Here is a 15,079-nt window from a genome sequence, read left to right as displayed (position 1 = left end):
GAGAGTGGTCTCTCAGGAAAGCAGACGGGTGGGGATGGAAAAATGTCTTGGGTGGTGGGATCGGATTGTAGATGGCGGAAGTGCCGGAGGATGATGCGTTGTATCCGGAGGTTGGTGGGGTGGTGTGTGAGAACGAGGGGGATCCTCTTTGGGCAGTTGTTGCGGGAGCGGGGTGTGAGGGATGTGTTGCGGGAGACGCGGTCAAGGGCGTTCTCGATCACTGTGGGGAAAGTTGCGGTCCTTGAAGAACTTGGACATCTGGGATGTGCGGGAGTGGAATGCCTTATCGTGGGAGCAGATGCGGCGGAGGCGGAGGAATTGGGAATAGGGGATGGAATTTTTGCAGGAGGGTGGGTGGGAGGAGGTGTATTCTAGGTAGCTGTTTTCTTGAAATGGATATCAGTTACAAGCTGGTTGCCTGAGATGGAGACTGAGAGATCCAGGAAGGTGAGGGATGTGCTGGAGATGGCCCAGGTGAACTGAAGGTTGGGGTCGAAGGTGTTGGTGAAGTGGATCAACTGTTCGAGCTTCTCTGGGGAGCAAGAGGCGGGCCGATACAGTCATCAATGTAACGGACGAAGAGGTGGGGTTTGGGGCCTGTGTAGGTGCAGAAGACGGACTGTTCCACTTAACCTACAAAGAGGCAGGCATAGCTGTGGCCCATGCGGGTGCCCATGGCCACCATATTTATACACCTACCCAGTCATGCAAGCCGCACCGGGTTACCCAGGTGGTACGTACTCCAAATAAAGGAAGAAAAAACAAAACAAAGAAGAAAAAAAACAAAGCAAAGAAAATACCCCGGCAGTCGTCACCCCGCATGGTCCCAGTTGCCCCCCTGACCAGTTGTGGAAGGCGCCAGCTGGGCACAGTTACCAGATAGGGCCCTTTTTTCTATTCTGGACGAGGGGCTTCATACGGTGGTCTTTCCCCACCGTGCCTTGGCAGCGGCTGCCCCAGGCTTTAGTGCGTCCCTCAGCACGTAGTCCTGGACCTTGGAGTGCGCCAGTCTGCAACTTTCGGTCGGGGTCAGTTCTTTCAGCTGACATACCAGCAAGTTGCAGGCAGACCAAAGAGCGTCTTTCACCACATTGATGGTCCTCCAGGCGCTGTTGATGTCGGTCTCGGTGTCCGTCCCGGGAAACAGCCCTTAGAGCACGGAGTCCCACGTCACGGAGCTGCTCGGAATGAACCTCGACAAATACCACTGCATCCCCCTACAGACCTCCTGTGCATAGGCACACTCCAGAAGGAGGTGATAGACAGTCTTGTCGCCCCCGCAGCCACCTCGAGGGCAGCGCGCAGTGGCGCAGAGATTCTGGGCATGCATTAAGGATCTCACTGGCAGATCCCCTCTCACCGCCAGCCAAACAATGTCCTTGTGCTTGTTTGAAAGTTCTGGCGATGAGGCATTCTGCCAAATGACTTTGGCAGTCTGCGTGGGGACCCACACGACGGGATCCACCCTCTCCTTTTCCCGAAGGGTCTCGAGGATACTACGTGCTGACCACTGCCTGACAGCCTTGTAGTCAAAAAGGTGTATCCTTTCAAAAATTTCTCTACGAACGACAGGTGGTAGAGGACGGTCCAACTACTTGGAGTGTTCTGCGGCAATGAGGCCATGCCCATCCTTTGCCACACCGAGGACGGACAGGTAGAACCTCAGTAAGGAGTGACACTTGGCGTTTGCGTACTGAGGATCTACGCACAGCTTGATGCAGCCGCACACAAAAGGTAGCCATCACGGTGAGGGTTCGCGTTTGGTACACCCTTTCTCCCCATTTTCCAGGTCTTTGTACATGGTGTCCCTGCGGACCCGGTCCATCCTCGACACCCAAATGAAGTGGAAGATGGCCCGGGTGACCACAGCGGCACAGGTCCAGGGAATAGGCCAGGCTTGCGCCACATACAACAGTACCAAAAGCCCCTCGCACCTGACAACCAGGTTCTTATCATTTTTGGAGAGGGACCGGAACGTCCACCTGCCCAGTTTCTGCTTCAGTTTGGTGATACAATCCTCCCAATTCTTAGTGCACGCCCCAGCTCCACCAAACCAAACACCCAGCACCTTCAGGTAGTCTGTCCCTACGGTTAAGGGGATGAAAGAGTGGTCATCCTAGTTCCTGAAGAACATGGCCTCGCTCTTACCCCGATTGACTTTGGCCGCAGATTTCCAACAACCTACTCACCGACAGACGATCGATGCAGAAGACGGTGACATGGTCCATGTACAGGGAGGTCTTGACCTGAAGGCCTCCGCAGCCTGGGATAGTCACGCCCTTCAGGCTCACGTCCTTCCTGATGGATGCGGCGAAGGGCTCCACACAGCACACGAACAAGGCAGGAGAGAGCGGACAGCCCTGCCTGACTCCAGATCTGACGGGAAAACTGTCCGATTCCCACCTGTTGATCGAGACTGCACTAATGATGTTGGTGTAGAGCAGCCAGATCCAATTGTGGATGCCCTCCCCGAATCCCAATTTGGAGAGGACGTCCCTCATGTAAGCCTGAGAGACCCTGTCGAAGGCCTTCTCCTGGTCCAGGCTGACGAGGCAGGTGTCCACCCGCCTGTCCTGCACGTAGGCGATTGTATCTCCGATGAACGCGAGGCTCTCAGCGCTCTTCCTGCCCGGCGCAGCACAGGTTGCGTCAGGGTGAATCAGCAACTCCAGGACAGACCTGACCCGGTTGGCTATGACCTTGGCCAGGATTTTGTAGTCCACGTTCAATAGTGAAATGGGACGCCAATTCTTAATTTCTTCCCTCTCCCCCTTCCTCTTGTAAATGAGGGTGATGATGCCCTTCCTCATGGACTTGCACGTTTCCCCTGCCTGAAGCGCACAATCGTACAGCTCCAGCAGGTTCTGGCCGACCAGGTCCCACGGAGCGGAATACAGCTCCACTGGTAAGCCGTTGCTCCCGGGAGTCTTATTCCTCTCAAAGGACTTGAGGGCTCTGCTCAGCTCGTCCAGGGATAACTGCCGGTCCAGCCACTCCCGCGTGCCGCCGTCTAAGACCTCCGTGATAGATTACAGGAGCAAGTCGGAGGCTGTGCTGGCCGTGGACTTCGCGTCACGCAGTCTGGCATAGAAGGATCTGCTGATCCTCAAAATGTCAGGCCAAGACGACGTCACCGAGCCATCGGTCTCCTTCAGCCGGCTGAGCACAGAGCTCTTTGTGCACCCCCTGAAAGAAGAAACGTGAGCACATCTCGTCCTGCTCCACGGAGCGGACCCTGGACCGGAATATTAACCTGGAGGCCTCCGTGGCAAAGGGGGAGGCTTGCTGGCCCCTCACCTTGCAGACGTCCTCCGTGACATTGACCCCCATCGACTGCAGAAGGAGCGGGTTCTGCGTCCTTTTCTGGAGTCGCGACAGCTTTCCCCGCCTTTCTCTCACCTTCCAAACACCCTTGAGCACAAAGAACCTCTTGATGGTCTCCTCCACCTTATCCCACCAGTTGCCCGGACACTCAAAGAGGGGTTTCACGGTTCTCCAACCGGCGTACTCCCTCTTAAGCTCCTCAACGTTCTCTGTCGTCAACAGAGTTGTGTTGATGTTCCACGCCCCATTGCCGGCCTGCTGGTCGCCCAGTATGTGACACTCGGCTAGCAGGAGGCAGTGGTCAGAGAAGAACACCGGCTCGATGCCAGTGGACCTGACCGAGGAACGCTCGTGACACAAAGAGGAAGTCTACCCTTGAGCAGATAGACCCGTCTGTCCGCGACCAGGTGTATCTCCGCTGTGCTCCATCTGCAGGGGTGCCGAAGACGTCGGAGCTTGGCGTCCTTCACAGCAGGAATCTGGACGTGGCGTCTAGTTTACTCTCCCCACCCACTGTCCCCACGCTGGATCTTCCATCTGCATCAATGATGCAGTTGAAGTCTCCACCTAGAATGACTGGCCTAGACTTAGCCAGCAGGGGTGGAAGCTGCTGCAGGACGGCCAACCTCTCACTCTGGACCCGCTGGGGCCCTCCAGCGCGCCTTCCTCCTCGGCTTCCGGACCGTTGTCCACTCCCCTGGGTCACCTGTCGCCGCCTCCATCGACTCCGGGTTGTCGGAGGGGTGGGGCGGAGAAAGTGGAACATGCAGGGGCGCTTTGCTTGCCTCGGTTCCATCCTGTGGGGCTGGTCCCTCCTGCGCAGTAGGACAAAGGTCCTTGCATGGGCCTGGTGCATGCCTCTCCTACGGGGGCGGCGGGGACTTGCCCCGCATTGCCCCTGCTAGCGACCTGGACGTAGGTGGTCCCCCGCCGCGGTCATGGCCTGCAGATGTAGCCTGCTTCCCTACAAAGGTTGCAGCTTTTTTTCCTTTGGGCAATCCTTTGCAAGGTGTCCCTCCTCCTTGCAGTTCCATCAGATGGTGACTTTGCAGTCGGCCGCCACGTGACCTGACCTACCACAGGCATGGCAGACTTTGGGTTGCCCTGCGAAAGTCAGGTAGTCCTTGCTCCCGCCAATCGCGAAGCTGGCTGATGGATGTATGATGTTCCCGTCCATGCTCATCCTCAGCATCACCCTGACCTGCCTCTTACTTGTCCAGATCCCAAAGGGGTCCAGGATGTTGGTTAGGTCCCCTTCCACCTTCACGTACCTTCCAAGGAAGGCCAGGACATCAGCTGCTGGCACATACGGATTGTACATGTGTACAGTCACGATATGGCTCCTCGGCGCAGGCATCACAAACAGTAGGACAGCGGTCAATGCAGAGTGGGGGCCCCTCACCTCCTTTCTCCTTGAAAACCTCCAGGAAGCGCTCGCAGAGCTTGGCATTCCTGAAGGTTACATGGTTAAAAACCTCCTCCAGGGAAATCCTGCAGGCAGTAAATGTCTGCAGCAGCAAACCCACAACTGTCCAAAAGAACCCGCTTCACACAGAAGATGCAGTCCACACCTTCATCCACCTTCTTCACGGAAACATGGATGGTGTTCCGGACCCCCTGACCTGGGGCCCGAGCACTTGCTGCAGCCATCGTTGCAGGTTTGCTGCTCCCCTGAACCAGCGTTAGGCCAAAACCAGCATTAAGATGCACCGATTGTGCACCCTTGCAATCAACCTGACAACTTCCTTCCACCTCCAACACACTCGCTCTAACCTTATCTTAGTCCACAATTATAAGAACAGGTAAAAACACACCCTTGATCTTAGCCAAAAAAAGGCAAGAAGCAATGCCATTGTAACACTGGAATATCTTAGATCCCAGTTACCTTCCATATTTTCCATCAGCCTGAGTGAGTGCAAAGACTTGTAAATCACTGCTGACAGTTTTTACTGTTGTTCCTGTACTCCTGGGTTTCCGAAGCGGGGGAAACCGATAGTCAGTTTACACCAGTACTTTTTCAAGACCTTTTTCGATAAAAATCTCTTCGCAATGAGTGTAGATCATTGGAAATGTACCAATCAGATCAGGTGGGGCATGTCACTAACAAGCCTCATCAACCAGCTCCCTGCCTAGCAGAGGGTCAGTGAGATTGCAGCAACAATCGGTACAGAACCGCACACTCAGAGAATGTCCCAGCACAGAGGAAGGTGCTTCAGCCTGTCACTGTCTGCATCAGCTGTCTGTGTGGGCAACTTCACCAATCCCACCCACCATGCTCTTACCGATGCCCTATTAAATCTCTCATCATTCAACTCTCTCCTGAGTGTCACGAATGATTCTGCTTCCAGCACCCTCTCAGGCAGTGCACAGCCGGCAGGAACCACTCGCTGAAGACATTGGGTCTATCTCCCTCGATTAAATATGACGCTTTGTTGCAAAAAAGGCAAATCACCACCCCCTCCCTCCAAACCGATCCCACCCCATCTGTTTCTTTGGAATGTGCAACTGCCTGCAGTGTCAATGTGCCTGCAGTTGCTGAAAGGGTCTGATTTTGTGCTGTTCTATTTTGCACACTAAACAAACTGAACTGTTAGCAATGCAAAAAATGCCTGCCTCTTCCCAAATCAAATCAAATACTTGAAACAAATTCTAATTCTGATCAAGTAATATCACTGTCAGGAAGTACTGGGTCACAATTATAAATAGATTTTCTTAGACTAATCCATCTTATCTGGAATATATTGAACTCTGGTTCCCAAGCCACTCCAACATCCCTAACATCACTCCCATCCCTTCATGGATGGTGGATATGAAATTCAGTACATTGAATAAGTCACAAATGGTTTGGCTTCGACTCCAAACATTCCAATTACAATCTGCTAATTTAGAATTGCAAATTAAGATCCAAGAGCTGTAGAGATATAAAGGATGGAAACAGACTGAATGCTGCAACTTGTCAATTCGAACCAGATATCCAAAATAATTTTAGTTCCACTTGCCAGTATTTGTCTCATATCCCTCTGTCCCCTTCCTATTCATTTCCCAATCCTGATGCTGTTTAAGAGCTGGGATTGTACCACCTCCTCCATACATGCAGCATTCTCTACATGTAAAACTGTCCCTCAGGTCCCTTTTAAACCTTGCACCTCTCAACTTAAACCCATGCTCTCAGGTTTGGATTCCTTTCCCTAAGGAAAAGATATTGCCAATTCACCCCATCCAAGCCCCTCATGATTTTATTAACCTCTGTAAGGTCACGCGTCAGCCTATGACGTACCAGGGAATCAGTCCCGGCCTATTCAGCCTCCTCTCCCAGTAGCTCGAACCATTCAATCCATGTCCCATACTTGTAAATCTTTTTTTTCTCTGAAACCTTTCAGTTCAACAACTTCCCTGTAGCAGGGATATTATAACTGAGTGCAGTATCTGTACGTCTGCATTGGAACGTCCAAACTCCGATAGTCAATACATTGATCAATAAAAGCCAGCATGCCAAATGCCTTCTTTGCCACCCTGTCTAACTGTGGCTCCGCTTTCAAGGAACTATGCATCTGCACCCCAATGTCTCTGTTTGGTGACACTCCCCAAGGCCCTACCATTAACTTATAAGTCCTGCCCTAGTTTGCCTTACGAATTCGCAACACCTCACATTTATCTAAATTAAACTCTATCTGCCACTCCTCGGCCCATTGGCCCATCTGATCAAGGTCGCGTTGTACTCTGCGATAACATTCCTCACTGTCCACAACAACATGAATTTTGGGGCCATCTGCAAACTTACTAACCATCCCTCCTATGCTTCCATCTAAATGATTTATATAAAATTATGGATAAGCAGTGTCCCAGCACTGATTCTTGTGACAAACCACAGGTCACAGGTCTCCAGTCCGATATATAACACTCTACGATCACTCTGTGCCTCCTGCCTTCAAGCCAGTCTTGGAACCAAACCACTAGCTTCCACTGTATTCCATGTGATCTAACCAGTCTACCATGAGGAACCTTTTCACACACCTTTCTGAAGTGCATCCAAACAATGTTTACCCTCTCTGCCTTCATCAATCTTCTTAGTCACCTCTGCAAAATACTCAAGTTAGTGGGACGTGATTTACATCACACCAACACCAGAGTCAGATAACTGAGAACAGCACGTGAAGCAAAATATGTACATGAGATAACAAAGCATGGAGCTGGATGAACACAGCAGGCCAAAAAGCCCACCGCCTCCACAGCCAGCAGCCCCAGAGGAGACAGCCACGCTGAACCCTGCCGAGTTTTCACCGTCACCCCTAGACCTCCCACTGACTGAGGTCAAATGGTCAGTCCTCAGTCAGGGACTCACCTTTATCCCCCTCTACACACACATCAACGAATACCAAACATGTTTGGACATCGAGCAGTTTTTCCGTTGCCTTCACCGCTCCACCTATCTTCTCCACTCTCCCTCTTTGATCCGCCTCTCCCTTTTTATTTCCGAATCCTCTCCCCATTCCCCTTTTCTGATGAAGGGACTAGGCCCGAAACGTCAGGGTTTGTGCTCCTAATCTGCTGCTTGCCCTGCTGTGTTCATCCAGCTCCACACTTTGTTATCTCAGATTCTCTAGCATCTGCAGTTCCCATTATCTCTGATACAAAATGTGTACATTACTGGTTAAAAATACTGAAATAAATTCATTGTCTTCAACTTTAAAACCAAATGCTGGAGTCTGCAGCTCAAAAGGCATCAGAACCATTGGGGTCAGAGGAAACCCACAGTTCATGAAATGCCCATGAATTGGGGTGATGTCACTAAGCAATTGCCCGTGTGTGATAACATCACCCACTTGAACACAGAGCATTCGCGTCTGCACAAACGGGTGGTGTGCACCAAGGATGTGAGGGTCTGTGGAGTGATTGAAAGGAGATTGATCAGAATGATTCAGGAACTGAGGGATATTAGTTGTAAGGTCAGGTTGGAGAAACTGAAGCTTTTCTGCATAAAGCGAAGGAGACTGAGGTGATCTTTGACAAAGGTGTCTAGGTTTATGATAGATTTAGATCAGGTAGGTAAAGAGCAGCTGTTCCTCTTCACTGATCGTAAAATTATTAGAAACAGAGATTTAAGATATTGGGCAATAGTTACTGGGAGATGAAAGGAAGTAACTTAATGTTACTTTTATTTTTCTCAATACTGACATTCAAAGACCAATATTATCCAGTGATGAATGATTAAAGAATCAAGTGGCACGCTTAGATCTTGCTGTATCTAAGCAAGTTTCTGATCTGCAAATCCTTTTCTAACGCTCTGAAGCTCTGGAATTCATTTCCTTCATCTGCCCAAACACTGTACTGCAAAGTAAAAACCTTGCTCCTTATTGAAACATGCAGGTTTTTTGGAGAATTAACGGTTTGGTTGCAGAAAGGTTGGTTCCGTTCTAGGACAGTCTAGGACCAGAATATCTCATGTCAGAGTGGGGTTTCATATTTAAACCAGACATGAGGAAGAAATTTTCTCTCAGACAGTTGTGAATTGGTGGAATTCTTTGCAGCAGAGGTTTGTTGTGGCTGGGCCAATAAGTATATTTAAGGCTGAGATTGACAGATCTTTAAGCAATAAAAGTATCAAGGATTATGGGGAAAGGCAACAAAGTGCAGATCAGACAGGATCTCATTGAATGGCAGAGCAGAGGTGATGGTCTGAATGGTCTCTTTCTGTTTGTAAACTCAATGGTCTTGAAATGAGGCTGCAAAACTCTCCGCAGTAAAATGTGCAAAATGAAAATTGCATGGAACCCCTCAGAAAGCTGAACCAAGGTGAGACATGGAAAGGGCAACACACAAATGATTGTCAATGTGGGTGATTGATCCGGAGTGATCTGTGTACCAGGGTAAACAGGAAAACTGGTCTTCAGCTCTCACGCTGAACTCGGCTCAAAGTTTTGGCAAAGATTTATAGCTCAGTTTGTGGGTGAGTTGTTGACTTGTTCGCCGAGCTGGCTTGTTCTTGTTCAGATGGTTCATCACCATGCTACATGACATCATCAGTAGAGCCTCCGTTGAAACAATGTTTTTCTCCTCCACTTGGAATTTATACTGTTTGCTCTGTTATGGTGAGGAGTGTCATTTCTGGTTTTGATCTGTGTGGGTTTGTAAATGGGGTCCAATTCTTTATGTTTGACGATTGCATGACGGATGGAGAACAATGCCTCGAGGAATTCCTGTGTGTGTCTATGTTTGGCTTCGGCTACTATGGTTATCTTGTCCCAGTTGAACTGATGGCCTTCATTGTCTGCGTGTCTCAATATTGAGGAGAGTTTGTCATTCCGTTTTGCTGCTGGTTGAAGTTTTTGAATTCCGATGTCTAGTTTTATTCTTGTCTGTCCGATGTAATGTTTACAGTTGTAATTGCATGGTATTTTGTAAACTGCATTGGTTCTGCATGTTGTGGGAATGGGATCTTTAATTCTTGTACGTGTTTGTCATTGAGCGGCTGTGGGTGTGTCTGGCCACCATGACTCTCAGTGGTCTGAGGGGTCTTGTTGTCACTTCTAATATATTCTTGATGTATGACAGTGTGGCCAGTGTGTGAGGCCGTACTGTGTCCTTCTATTGTTGTCTGTTTCACATCAGCAACCTCACCAAAATTCCCTCGCACAAGGTACTGCTGCAGAAGACCAGATAATCCCAGTTCCCAGGCCTGGAATCAGAGCCGCAGTGGCCCAGATACGAGGATACAACGGGAAATGGGGAATGGCAATGAGCGCTCTGGGCTACTTTGTGGTTCCTATCACACAATCGGTGAGCGTGCGGTCCTTCTGTGATGGTACAGAGGTGCGTAAAATGCCAAGGCTGTGAACTTGAACCTCACCCAGAGCTGCTTTTATTAACATGGAGCAGGGAATATTAGGTCATCAGGCTGTGGGAAATATCACAGAGCGATGTTGGTATGAACAGAATTTGTAAAAAGACTAGCTTCTTTTGTTGGATCTTGAACTGTTCTGGATGTGAGTTTGCTCGCTGAGCTGGAAGGTTATTTTTCAGACGTTGCGTCATCATTCTAGGTAACATCATCAGTGAGCCTCCGATGAAGCACTGGCGTTATGTCCCGCGTTCTATTTATCCGGTTAGGTTTCCTTGGGTTGGTGATGTCATTTCCTGTTCTTTTTCTCAGGGGATGGTAGATTGATTTGGAGCCAATGTGTTTGTTGATGGAGTTCCGGTTGGAATGCCATGCCTCTAGGAATTCTTGTGCGTGTCTCTGTTTGGCTTGCCCTAGGATGGATGTGTTGTCCCAATCAAAGTGGTGTCCTTCCTTATCTGTATGTAAGGATACGAATGATAGTGGGTCATGTCGTTTTGTGGCTAGTTGATGTTCATGTATCCTGGTGGCTAGCTTTCTGCCAGTTTGTCCAATGTAGTGTTTGTCACAGTTCTTGCAAGGTATTTTGTAGATGACGTTTGTTTTGTTTGTTGTCTGTTTAGGGTCTTTTAAGTTCATTAGCTGCTGTTTTAGTGTGCTGGTGGGTTTGTGGGCTGCCCTGATGCCAAGAGGTCCGAGTAGTCTGGCAGTCATTTCGGAAATGTCTTTGATGTAGGGGAGCGTGGTTATGGTTTCTGAGCCCGTTTTGCCTGTTTGTTTGGGTTTATTGCTGCGGAATCGGCAGACTGTGTTCATAGGGTTCCCATTCTTTTTGAATACGCTGTATAGGTGATTTTCTTCTGCTCTGCGCTGCAGTGTGTGGTGGCTCGTTTGAATAATGTTCTAATGCAGCTTTGTGACATTGTGTGTAAGTTAATCATACATTGGTGTGTGTGAGTCTGTGTGTGTTTGTGTGTGTGTTTGTGTGTGTGTGTGTGCGCACTGCCATTCGAAAGCAAGAAGGAAGTCAAATGTGTTCCAGTTGAGTTACCTGGCAGGGCGTGGTGTAAAGGGAGCATGCTGGGCCCATTACCCAGAAGGTCACTGGATTGAAACCATTCTCTGCTGTCGTCACCAACAAATTGATGTTTGTTAGCAGCTAAGTTAATTTTGCTCACATTGTCTCTGCATCAGCTTCTTGCTCTCAGTAACCACTTCAATCTACATTAAACCACATTTATCCTGACATGGACACACATTGTAAATGTTGCAAACATGCATCAGCTGGTACTTTTTCCTTTCACTCAATCCCTTTCTCAACAAGAACCAACACCGGTGTGATGGTCCAAATGGCCTTCTCCTGTTCTGTCACTCTGGGATGATCTGAACAGTGAACATTATCCTCTACAGTAAGGCAATACAGCGGAGAGATAGCAGTGCAGTGGTGATAATCCCTGGGGACTGAGACACAGCAGCTGCTGGAGTTTGAATTCAATGAATAAAATCTGGAAAGTAAACTTGAATTTCAGGAACAGAGGCCATGGCTTTAATTTCCTGAAATCCCATTCATTCATGTCCCTTTGGAAGGGAAGTCCTTGCCTGGTCAGGCATACAAGTGGCTTGAGGCCCACAACAACATGGTTGATCCCTATCTGCCCTCTGACATCAGTTCAAGGTAAATTAGGGATGAACAACAAATGCTGTCCTGACCAGTGATACCCACATTCTATGGGAGAATAAGGAAGAACAAAAACACATTCACAACAAGAAAAAAAAAATAGGCCTTCTCTCTGCATTGTCTCAATTTCACCTGATCGCCCAATCTGGACAAAGACAAGGACACGCACAGCACAGAGAAACCAGGGAACTGCATTTACGTATCGACAGGCCAGACAATTGACTGAAGGCTTGTCCACACAGACCACCTGTATGGTTTCTCTTCACTGTGAATGACACTTGTTCCTTAAATGTTCAAAGCTCCTGAGAATGAAGTGAATCTGACAGTTCTTGATCCAAAGTTTGAGTTGAGCAGCCTGTCAGTAAATACTTCCTTTCCAATTCCCTGGAAAAATAAATTTACAACAGTTAAAAGTAGAATGAAAGCTGCTAGATTGTCACCTGGATCATTAGAAACTGCAGATGCTGTAGATCAGGAGTGAAAAATAATTTGCTAGTAAAGCTCAGCAGGTCTGGCAACATCTGTGAATGAAAAAAACAGGTTAATGTTTCAGGTCTGATGATCCTTTCTGAAGTTCAGAGGAAGGGTCACCGAACTCAAAACATTAACTCTGTTCTTTCCTTCACAGATGTTGTCAGTCCTGCTGAGCTATTTCACTTGGATCATTTGATATCTTTGAAAGGACAGAAGATGAAAAATACAGGACAAATCAGGCTGTGGGAACTGGCTGCAGAGCCAATCATTATTTGTGCAGAGCCAGAGTGGGAGGTTTCAGTGAGACCACAACAATGCTGTCGGTGTAACAATACAAACCGTACACCTATCTGACCATAACCTGTGTCACTCTGTAACTGGATACGTGTAAATGACCGAGGCTTGCTGAAAATGCATTCCTGTAAGCAAGTCGGAATTCATGGTCCTCCTTTCGATAATTAATTCCCCTTTTGCACTGGTGGGATTTGTATTTGGAGTACTGTGTTCAGTTCTGGTCACCCGACTTAAAGAAGGTTGTTATGAAACATTTCAGGGAAGATTCAATGGACTAATATCTGGAATGATCTAGAGGAAAATACAGGCTCGGCCTGTATTGTCTGGAGTTTAGAAAAGAAAGAGGAGACTAAATTGAAACATGAAAGATCCTGAGGGGACCTGACCAGATGCATGGTGAAAACATGGTCCCTCTTGTGGAAGGATCTAGAACTGAGGGTCATTGTTGAAAGGTAAGGGTGAGTCCATTTGAAATAGTGAGGAACATTTATTTTCTCTGAGGGCTGAGAATCTTTGTGACTCCCTTCGTAAAAAGGTAGTGGATGCAGCATCTATTTTTTTTTAAAGGCAGAGACAGATTCTTGTTGACCAAGACAATGAAAGATATTCTGAGATATATAGGCACATAGAGCAGAGGTTGAAATTAGATCAGCAGTGATTTTATTGAGTCGCAGAGCAGGCTCGAGGGGCCGAGTGACCCACACTTGTTCCTCATTCCTACGTTTGAATAAACCGCAGGACAAAGAAGCTCAAGTCTTGTCTGATTACTGTGGGTGAGGAGGGTGTTTGTGCTCCCACTTCACTCACCCAGTGGATTAGTTCCTCTCTACACCCCGACCAGCTTCAATTTACATTTGAAAAGTTTTAATCACATCAGCTGTCATCCTTCCAACTTACAGGGAATACATCATTCCTGGTGAGATGATGCATTTTAATAGGAGTAGAGAACACACAAATTAGGAATCAGTTATCCATTCTGCCTCTCGAGCTTCAAAAAGGTCAAAGTTGATCTATTTAGTCTTCAATTCAACCTTCCCACTTGGCCTCGATAGTTTTTTTTTAAACAAAATCCTGTGGGCATTGCTGGCTGTGTTTAATTGTCATTAAGAAGGTGGCAGTGTTCTGTGTCCATGAACCACTGTAGCCCATGAATGGTAGGTGGACGCATAATGCTCTGAGGGAGAGAATTCAGGATTTTGACCCAGCAATACATTTCCAAGTCAGGATGGTGAGTGGTGTAGAGGGAATTCACGTCCAACGCAGAGTCTACAGCACGGAAAAAGGCTCCACTGGCTCTGGCTGATCTTGACACTACCTTCCAAGTGCACTGTTATTCCATCTTTTATAGCTGACCCGAAAATATTTTTTCAACTATCAATTTTATGCACATTCCCTGTTTTCTTTCTCACTCCCTTCTTACATATTAGGGTTACATTAGCGATCCTCCAATCCATAAAAACTGAGTCTAGAGAATTTGGAGGAAAACCATTTGTGAATCTGCTATTTCTACAGCCACTTCCTAAGGTACTTTGAGATGAAGGTTATCAGTGTCTGGGGATTTATCTGCCTGTTATCCCATTAGTTGTCCCAATATCATTTTCCTACTAATACTGATTCCACCTTCCTATTAGACCCTGTGATCCCCCTTAATTTTGGGACGTTATTTGTATCCTCCTTATTGAAAACGTCAGACATATCTAATTGGTCTGCAATCACTTTGCACCCCATTATAAATTCCTTGTTTCTGCTTGTAAGGAGAGCCTATATTCTTCTTGACCAGTCTTTCACTGCCAATCTTCAACTAAGAGTTTAATGATGATCATGAAACCGTTGTTGATCGTCAGGAAAAACCCATCTGGCTCACTAATATCCTTCAGGGAAAGGAACTGTTATCCTTACCTGGTTTGGTCTGTGAGTGCCTCCAGCCGTACAGCAATGCAGCTGACACTTGATAGCCCTCTGTGCAATCACAGATGGGCAATAAATTCTGGCCAAGCCAGCAAAGTCCATGTCCTGTAAATGAATATAAAACAACATTTTATTGGGTGTATGGTCCCTGCAAGCATGCACTCATGTTCTGTTTTGTCACTCTGATTGAATCCCTTTGTTTCCCTTTGCAGAAATCTAAACTGCTCCCAATCCTGTTGTCAGTTGTTTTATTGGCCTAATTGTGTATGCTGCTTCCTTAAATTTAATACCTGTTCATTTCCATTTCTGTGCTGTGGTTTGATCATGTTTCCCATTTTGTTATTATGCCAGGCTGCGATGAATAACTTCCACAGCTTGTCATTGTCCTCTTTCAATGTTTGTCATTACCCATTTCCCATCATCCATTTAAACACTGATTCACCATTTATCACAACTAGCTCGTGTCTCATACCATTTTAACTTCTTTCATTTAATTACAGGACCTGAGTCTCAGAAACTACAATATCACTCTCCAGCTTTGTGAAGAATTCTATCCTATTGTG

The sequence above is a fragment of the Stegostoma tigrinum genome, unplaced genomic scaffold (assembly GCF_030684315.1).
Source record: "Stegostoma tigrinum isolate sSteTig4 unplaced genomic scaffold, sSteTig4.hap1 scaffold_90, whole genome shotgun sequence".
Taxonomy (NCBI): Eukaryota; Metazoa; Chordata; class Chondrichthyes; order Orectolobiformes; family Stegostomatidae; genus Stegostoma; species Stegostoma tigrinum.
This window is presented reverse-complemented; position numbering follows the sequence as displayed.